Consider the following 10,541-nt stretch of genomic DNA (forward strand, 5'->3'; position numbering starts at 1 on the left):
AGACGCCGCCGCCGCCGCCGCCGCCGCCGCCGCCGCCAGCGCACTGACGTCACCACGCACGCTGCGCGCGCGGCTCCGCGCCGCCGCCGCCCGACGTGCGCGCCCCGCGCCCTCGCCCGGCGCGAGCGAGCGAGTCCAGGAGAGCCGGCGGCGGCGAGGTGAGTGAGGGAGACGCGCGGCTGGTGAGGGCGAGGAGGCGAGCCCTCAGACCGAGAGAAGGGCCGCAAGAGACCGAGGGCCGGAACCCCTCAGAGCTGAGGAAGGACCCAGACGCCGAGGGGGTACCCCTCAGAGCTGAGGAAGGACCCAGACGCCGAGGGCGGGACCCCTCAGACCTGAGGAAGGACCCAGACGGCGAGGGGGGGACCCCTGAGAGCTGAGGAAGGACCCAGACACCGAGGGGGGGACCCCTCAGTCCGACCCATTCGAGTCAGGGCTGGGCCTGAGAGAAAGATGTGAAGGCAGAAGGGGATGCCTGGTGATAGACCCTTTAAGGGGCGGGGGGCCGGCCTGGTGGCACAGTGGTTAAGTGTGTACGTTATGCTTCTCTGTGGCCCGGGGTTCACCGGCTCGGATCCCAGGTGCGGACATGGCACCACTTGGCACGCCATACTGTGGTAGGCGTCCCACGTATAACGTAGAGGAAGATGGGCATGGATGTTAGCTCAGGGCTAGTCTTCCTTGGCAGAAAGAAGAGGACTGGCAGTAGTTAGCTCATGGCTAATCTTCCTCAAAAAAAAAAAAAAAAAGAAAAAAAAAAGAGAGGACGGTGAGGGGAACCCCAAAGGCTGAGGGCAGTGTGGAGAAGGGATGCCTGTTTGAGGCAGGCCCGGCTGCGGCCGGCTGACACGTGTTGAAGGTGGCCGAAGCAGGGTGGTGCTGGGGTGTTAGGGTAGGGGAGCTGCGATGGGGCGCTGGGGTGCGGGGGCTGTGACCAAGGCCGAGGAGGCATCTTTCGTGGCTGCCTGCCGCTAGGATCTGGACTCAAGGTGCTGGGCCCCAGGCCTAGGGCACTCTCCCTCCAGTTTTCCCCCAGCTGACCTTCTTGTCCATAAGACTCAAACCACAGGTCAGCTCCATAAAACAAGGAGATGAGGCGTAGGTCGCTTGCAGTTTAAAATGACGATTCTGTGACAGTTTATGCCGGGGAAACATAACCTCTTTTCCCTTTTGCCCTTGTCTTTACTCTGAGCATTTTTAGTCACATCTTTTAAAAACTGCAAACTCAGTTCTTCTAAAAAGTCTAAGCAATTGAAAATTTCCTGATGGCCCTTTCTTTCAGAATATATTGATACACTAGAGTAGCAGTCACATAGTTTTGTCTCTATCATGCTTCTCCAAGGGCAGCCATGAATTACTGATGGATCCTGGGTAAAGTAAAGACTTAATTTCACCCTCGATTTTAATAAAGCATGAGATGACAAATTACTAAATACAAGAAATAAAGGAGGTAATTGTAACTGGTTCATTATTAAACTCCCTTCCAATTCTGTATTACAGAACACAGAAATTTGGGGATATCTTCTGGCTCCTAATTTTGCATGGTCAGCAATTTGGGGAAGATGATCAGAAACGGGAAAAGAATAGGAAGGTACACAGGGTTATGTGAATATGGAATAACAACCTCCTTTTTTTTTTTTAAGGAAACCAGAATGTATCTATTTTAATCTGCTCTTCCCCAGAATTGTCTCGTTGAATTATCTGCTTAGTTTATTGTTGTTGCTGACAGTAAATGTTTTTGGTAGTAATTTGGAGCTGCCAGTTTCCAAGTCACATAATAAAATCTTTTATTTAACTCTAGAGTCACACTTCATGTTAGACAAAACCATAATATCTAGCTTGATTTACTGGACCCAACTGCAGGGCCTTTGGCTATTGCTAGAAGTCGGATCCACCCTGAAGAGAATATGTGAACTGTAAAGGCAGTTTTAAAAGCTGTGCCAGAAATCTTTTAGGACAATGATGTCTCATTCTTTTATCTTCCATAATTGCATACCTAACTCCTCAGAGATTGCTCAAACTCAGGAAATGTTTATCCAGTTTAGTCAGTTTAATAAAAATAGTCTTGTTTAATGGTTCACAGTTTGAATGAGCTCTTTTACTTTTCTCCTGTTATTGCTGTGTTTGCACTACTAAAACCCAGAAGAGATTAATAAACATATTAAGGAGTGAAACATGAAGTACGTAATATAATTCTGACTGGTTTTAAATATGTCCTATTCATTTTTGATAAAGTAATACCTGAAATCATTTTAATTGAACAATATAAAAGAATATAGAGGAAAAGTAAAGCATCCTCCTTCTGCCTTCCCCTCACCCACCAGAGTAACTCCTGTTGTCACTTTGATGTGATTTAGACCTGTGCTGTCTAATATGATAACCACTGGCCACATGGGGCTATGGAGTACTTGAAATGTAGCTGGCCCAAACTGAAATGCACTGTAAGCATAAAATACACATTCCCTTTCAAAGATTTAGTATGAAAAAACATGTAAAATATCTCATTATTAATTTTTTATATTGATACATGTTGAAATAATGTTTTATATATTGGATTAAATAAAGTATATTAAATTTAATCTTTTTTTTACTTTTTTAATATGGTTACTATAAAATATAAAATTACATATATTGCTTGCAATATATTTCTGTTGGACAGCACTGGTCTAGATTTTATTCTATGCGTCAATATGTGCCTACATGTAGAAATAGTTGTATTGTTGTAAAACAAAAGGTATCGTTCTGTACCTGTTAATTTGTAACATGCTTTTTTTCATTTAATACATCTTAGAAGTTATCCCACATGAACACTTGGAGATCTACCTAATTGGGGGATAATGTGTATGTAGTATGTTATCTGGTATGGATATATCATAATTTATTTAACTATTCTCCTATTATAGACATTTAATTCATTTCCAGTTTTTCCATCACAATAATCAGCATTACAATGAATATCCTTATGCATTTCTCATTTTTTTTGTACTTACCAGTATTTTTCTAGGTTAAAAAAATTATATTGTGTTTTCTTAAAAGCAAGGATAAATTTATATAGCATGATCAGCTTTGGAAAAGCTGGAGGTGTTTGATTTGTTGTGGCCTGAATTCATGCCTATTTTCCAGTGAGAACTTGCCCATGAAGTTACATTCTGGAAGTTATACTTTGGTCCTAGCGATGATGAGTGACTCACCTAAGATCAAACATTTACGCAATTTAGAACTCAGATCTCTTGACCCCATGAAGACTGCCTGCATCTTTTCTCTAGTCCAGAAGTTGACCAATTTTTTCTGTGAAGAGCCAGGCAGTCAATATTGTAGGCTTTGTGATCCATACAATCTCTATAACATTGCCAGTCTTTGTAGCTCTAGCACAAAAGCAGCCATAGTTAATATGTGAACAAATGGGTGTGGCTGTGTTCCAATAAAACTTTATAGATACTAAAATTAGAATTGCATGTAAATTTCAGGAGTCACAAAATATTCTTTTAAATTTTTTTCAACCTTTTTTTTTTTTAAGATTTTATTTTTCCTTTTTCTCCCCAAAGCCCCCTGGTACATAGTTGTATATTTTAGTTGTGGGTCCTTCTAGTTGTGGCATGTGGGACGCCACCTCAACGTGGCCTGACGAGCAGTGCCATGTCCGCGCCCAGGATCCGAACCTGCAAAACCCTGGGCTGCCGCAGCAGAGTGTGTGAACTTAACCACTCAGCCACGGTTGGCCCCTTCAACCTTTTAAAAATATAAAAACCATTCTTAGCTGGAAGGCCTTACAAAAACAGCAGTCCAGGTTTGTCCCATAGGCAGTAGTTTACTGTTCCCTGCTCAAGACTCTCAAGTCTAGAGAAATGGAAATTTCTTTACCATTATACAGAAGCTATCCTGCTTAGATTTTTTTTTTAATTAATAGATTTTTTTTTGACAGTTTTTAGATTTACATTAGAATTGAGTGGATGGGGCTGGCCTCAAGGCCTAGTGGTTAAATTTGGGACATTCCACTTCAGCAGCCCAGGTTTGGATCCTGGGCACCAACTTAGAACACTCCTCGGTGGCCATGCTGTTGTGGTGTCCCACATACAAAACAGAGGAAGATGGCACAGATGTTAGCTCAGGGCAAACCTTCCTCAGCAAAAACAGGAAGATTGGCAACAGATGTTAGCTCAGGGTGAATCTTCCTTAGGAAAAAAAAATCAAGTGGAAAGTAGAGTTCCCATATACCCTCTCACTTCCCCACTCCCACTGTTATTAATATCTTGCATTGTGTGGTATATTTGTTACAGTTGATGAGCCAGTATTGATACATTATTATTAACTAAATGAATTGTTTACATGAGGGTTCACTCTGTGTTGTACAGTCTATGGGTTTTGACAAATGTATAATGACATGTATCCACCAGTATGCTTTCCAGTTTTTGGAGGTTTTTTTTAAAGATTGGCACCTGAGCTAACAACTGTTGCCAATCTTTTTTTTTTTTTTCCCTGCTTTTTCTCCCGAAATCCCCCCAGTATATAGTTGTATATATTTTTTTAGTTGTGGGTCCTTCTAGTTGTGGCATGTGGGACACCACCCCAACATGGCCCGATGAACGGTGCCATGTCTGCACCCAGGATCCGAACCAGTGAAACCCTGGGCCGCTGAAGCAGAGCATGCGAACCCAGCGACTCGGCCACAGGGCTGGCCCCTGCTTTCCAGTTTTTAACTAATAAAGTAGGAACAAAGATAAGCTTCAGAGTAAAGCACTACAATTCCATCAGCCACAGACAGGTATGAGATGGCCCTAAGGGTCATTTTAGTCTCTGCTACTTGATTAATTTGTATTTTGCTATGTCTTTGCTTAGTTTTGAAGTGTTTTACAAATATCATTCACTATCACATTCAAAATAATTCGATTACTGGAAGACCTAGTGTGAAGAGCCATATAATTGCAATAAGAAAAAAAGTCATAAAAAAAAGTTTCAGGGGGCTGATCCTGTGGCCAAGTGGTTGAGTTTGCGTGCTCCGCTTCGGCGGCCCAGGGTTTCACCGGTTCGGATCCTGGGCGAGGACATGGTACCGCTCATCAAGCCACACTGAGGCGGCGTCCCACATGCCACAACTAAAAGGACCCACAACTAAAAATATACAACTATGTTCTGGGGGGATTTGGGGGAGAAAAAGCAGAAAAAAAAAAAAGAGAAGCTTGGCAACAGTTGTTAGCTCAGGTGCCAATTTTTAAAAAAGAAAATTTTTTCAGTGGTTACCAGAGGGGAAGGGGGAGGGAGGAGGGTGAAAGGGGTGATTAGGCACATGTGTGGTGATGGATTATAATTAGTTCTTTGGGTGGTGAACATGATGTAATCTACACAGAATTCAAAATATATTATGATGTACGTCTGAAAGTTATATAATGTTACAATCCAATGTTACTGCTATAAAAACAAAAATTAAAATTAAAGAATAAATAAATTAATTTAATTAAATTAAATAACTATATACCTTGGGGGAAAAGAAAAGATGAGAAGCATGCAGAGCAGTGGAAAGAAGGATTCAGAGAAAGAGATATAATGAAGTAAATTATTTGCCACGTAGCAGGCATGTAATACATTGTCACTATTGTTATTAAGTAGAAGGCTAGCTTGGACACTTAGATGTTCCACTGGGGTCTCTTAATTTATTTGCTATAATAGAAAGAGCATTAAGTTGAAAAAAAGTTTCAAAGTGGAAAGAAAAGTAAAAGTTGCACATGGGATGAAAGTGCTAAAGAGGAGAGTCTCATATACTGCTCATTGTTCAGTTCGGTCATTTTGAGAAGACAGTTTGGCTTTATCTAAGGTAAAGGTGAAGCTCTGCATACTCTGTGGCCCACTAATTCCAATCCCATGGAAACTCCTGACACACTTGGAAGGTTCAGAACAGCACTGTTCCCAAGAGCCCACACTGAAAATAACCCAAGTGTCCATATGTGGTAGAATGAACAAATTGTAATATAATGAAAATGCACAAACCACAGCCACACACAACAACACGGATAAATCTTACAAACATAGTGGGAAACCGAAGAAGCAAGGCATGTGTGCATATGTGATGATTCCATTTTTATGTAGATTTCTAAAACTGACAAGAATAGACTGAAGTTTTTAGGTAAGTAAAACTATACAGAAAAACGCAAGTAATTGCCACAGGTTACCTGAGAGAGTGATCATCAGGATGGGATGGGCAGTTTCTGAGGTATAGCAGTATCCTATTTCTTTTCTTTTTTTAAAATTTATTTTCCAAATCAAAGACCTGACGTGGCCCTGCTGATTCATTTTTTTTTAATTGTGGTAAAAAACACGTAACATGAGATCTACGCTCAACAAATTTTTAAGTGTAGAGTACAGCATTGTTAAATATAGGCTCAATGTTGTACGGCAGGTCTCTAGAATTTTTTCATCTTACATGACTGAAAAGTGTTCTGCTTCTTGAATATGTGTTAGCTTTGTGATTATTCACTCTATCTATGCTTTATGCATATTCTATTTCACATTTTTAAGGAGAAAATAGAATGAATCATATACATATATATATGGAAAACTGCCTAAGTGAGAGAAGTGAATAGAAAAGACTAATGATGAAGTTGAAATGGATAAACTTCTGAAGGTATGGCCAGGAAATAAGCAGCATTGCAAGATACTTCTAGTTGAAGGCTCACGCAGAAGGCTGGTGATTTGAAATTAGGAGGCTAAGCATCGTGAAAGTTGTTGCTGATAAAATTTTGGTCATGAGACAGATGATCCCATAGGTTCAAGGCCTTCTGGAATCTAAATGGCGTCAGAATGAGTAGCAATGGTTCAAATAAGGGTGCTCTCTGGCTGCTAAAAAATTCTCTGGTACTTGCTGAGCAGAGAAGGGTTTCTTCCCTTGACAGATTTCGCTGTAATTAACCCTGGCCTATTTTAGGGAAGGATGCCCGATAGAACTAATTTCAGCAAGGACCCCATGAGCAGGCCTGCCTTAATGCTTTGTAGGAGTAACCTGCTCTCCTTGGTGTTAGTATGTGCCAGGACTGAAAGCTTAAATCTTTTCTGTCCCTTTCATCTTGAAGACAAATGGACTAATGAAGCAGACTCTTAGAATCTCATGTTTATAGGAAGAGCATCTATATCTAGATTTATACTAGTATTGTCTTATAGGCAGCTTTCAAAGATAGCCCCCAATGATCCCCACCTCCTGGTATTCACACCCTTGTGTAATCAACTCCCCTTGAGTGTGGGCTGGACCTAGTGACTTGCTGATAATGAATAGATTATGGCAAAAGTGATAAGTCGTCACTTTCTCGATTAGGTTACAAAGAGTGACTTTCATCTAGCTGGACTCTCTTTTGTCTTCTCAGCTTGTACATTTTGGTGAAGCAAGCTGCCATGTAGGAGAGGCCCATGTGGCAAGGAACTGAGGGAGGCTTCTGGTCAATAGCCAGCAAGGAGCTAATGCCCTCATTCCAACAGCTGCAAGGAACTTAGTTCTGCTGACAACCACATGAGCAGCCTTAAAAGTAGATCCTTCCGTAGTCAAGCCTTCAGATGAGACCACGGCCTTGGCTGACACTGTGCAGCCTTGTAATTCCAACTAAGGACCCAGCTAAGCCACACCTGGATTTCTGACTCCCAGAAATGTGAAATAATAAATGTGTTTTATTTTAAGCCACTCACTTTTGGAGTAATTGGTTATGAAGCAGTAGATAACTAATGACATACACCCTGGGAGCAAATATCCCCTTTCCCTAGGGAAGACATATTTCAGCCTTCGTGGGCTCATGAAGAGCAGCAAGCAAATTCTTCCTTCTCCCAGAATATTCCCTTAGCTTCCTCTGGTTTTACCATTGTTGAGTTAAAGTGCATTTCAAACACTCGGGAAAATTGTTGTGGTCTAGTTCATTTGAGACAATCAGTCTTGTCTTGTCCTCCGATGGGAATAAATTAGGAAGTTACGTCTATGGAGGCACAGTTTTCCTTATGGGGACCATTGTAGTAGACAATTACAAATTCTGTTACCCTGAAGTTAGTCATTGGCCCTTGGGGGTTATCTCTGAAGAGAAATTGTTTTCAGAGGTAATTTCAGATAAGGCAGCAGATGAGAGAAATTTGTGATGCATTTGTGAGCTCTCTACCTTCCCTCCTATTCAGAGAAATGTTCCCCAATCTTTGTAGGCATCCGAGAAGCTAAAATCCCCAGGCATTTCCTGCAGGGCAGGTTGAGGATTTGTCCTGAGTGGGTATCTGTGGGCCAGTTGCTAAGCAAAGACATGATACATGCACCCACAATGCCTGGGCCCTGCAGGCACTGAATATCCAACTGGTTGACCTATGACTCGTAAACTTATATCCCAAAAGGAGATGTTATGTTCTTTATTCAAAGATTCCAGCTTAAATGGATTGGCTGGATTTAGAGTATTTGCGGGAACCTAGACAAATGTTCTTCCACATAAATTTAATGAAATTCACAGTCAGGAAGAAGATTACTTAGGATATAAATAACTTTAAAAAGAAATGTTACAAGGATGCCAACACTGTAGTGCAAGTTCTAGCCAGAGCAATCAGGCAAGAAAAAGATAAAAGGCACCCAGATAGGAAAGAAGTAAAACAATCTCTATTCACTGAGGACATGATCTTACATGAAAATCTTTAAGAATCCACCAAAAAACAAATTAAAGCTAGTAAACAAATTCAGCAAATTTGCAGGATACAAGATCACACAAAAATCAGTTGTATTTCTATACACTAACAATGAACACTCCATAAATGAGATTAAGAAAACAATTTCGTTTACAATAGCATCAAAAGAATAAAATACTTAGGAATAAATTTAACACAAGTGTAGAAGTTATACACTGAAAACTACAAAACACAGCTTAAAGAAGTTAATGACGACCTAAATAAGTGGAAAGACATCCACGTTCATGAATCGAAAGCCTTAATAGTGTAAAGATAGCAATACTCCCTGAGGTGATCTACAGATTAAATCTAATTCTTATCAGAATATCAACTGTCATCTTTGTAGAAATTGATAAGCTGACTGACCCTAAAATTAATCTGTAAACTCAAGGGACCCAGAAAAACCAAAATAATTTTGAAAAAGAAGAAAGTTGGAGGATTCACAATTGCTGATTCCAAATTTCACTCCAACACTACAGTGTGGTACTTGCATGAGGATAGATATATAGAACAATAGAATAAAATTGAGAGTCCAGCAGTAAACCCATGCAGCTATGGTCAACTAACTTTTGACAAAGGGGCAAGTACTGTTTAATGGGGAAAGAATATTCTCTTCAACAAATGGTGCTGGGACAACTGCATATTCACGTGGAATAGAATGAAGTTGGACCCTTACCTCACACCATTTACAAAAATTAACTCAAAATGGATCACAGACCTAAACCCATAAAACTCTTAGAAGAAAACATGGGATAAATCTTTATGACCTTGGATTTGGCAATAGTTTCTTACATATGACACCAAAAGTACAAGCAACAAAAGGAAAAATAAATTGGACTTGATCAAAAATAAAAATTTTTGTACATCAAAGGGCTCTATGAAGAGAGTGAAAAGACAGCTCACAGAATGGGAGAAGGTATTTGCAAATCATGTATCTGATAAGCGTCTAGTATCCAGAACATATAAAGAACTACAACTTAACAAAAAGACAACCCAATTAGAAAATGGGCAAATAACTTAGACATTTCCCCAAAGATAAATGACTAAAAAGCACCTGCAGGGATACCCAATGTCATTAGTCATTAGAGAACTTCAGATCAAATCACAATGAGATACCACTTCACACCCACTAGAATGGCTAGAATCAAGAAAATGGAAAATAAGAGTTGGTGAGGGTGTGGAGAAGTTAGAACCCTTGTACATTGCTAGCAGGTGTGTAAACTGGTGCAGCTGTGGTGGAAAAGTTTGGTGGTTCCTCAAAAATTTAAACATAAAATGACCATATGACCCAACAATTCTACTCTTAGGTATATACCCCAAAGAATTGAAAACAGATACTCAAATTCTTGTTCAAGAATATTCCTTGCAGCACTATTTACAATACTGAAAACACGCAAACACAAATGTCCATTATTGGATGAATGGATAAACAAGTGTAGCATAAACGTACATAAAAAGGAATGAAGCACTGATACTTGCTACACATGGAGGGACCTCAAAAACGTTCTTAGTGAAAGAAGCTAGACTGAAAAGGTCATGTGTTATATGGTTCCCTTAATATGAAATATCCAGACTGGTAAGCCCAGAGACAGACAGTAGACCAGTGTCTGTTAAGGGCTGGGGGGAGGAGGAATGGGGAGTGATTACTAGTGGGTGAGGGGTATCCTTTTAGGGTGAGGAAAAGATCTTGGAACCAGCTACAGGTGATGGTTGCACATCTTGAATGTACCAAATACCACTGCACTGTCCACTTTAGAATGATTAATGGCTCATTTTGTTCAGTGAATTTTACCTTAGAAAAAAGACAAACTGTTGAGCTTAGTGAACACTTTTTCAATAGTGCCAAGTGTTTATTCTCTCACTTAATTCTGATA

Source organism: Equus quagga, chromosome 9, assembly GCF_021613505.1.
Source record: "Equus quagga isolate Etosha38 chromosome 9, UCLA_HA_Equagga_1.0, whole genome shotgun sequence".
Lineage (NCBI taxonomy): Eukaryota > Metazoa > Chordata > Mammalia > Perissodactyla > Equidae > Equus > Equus quagga.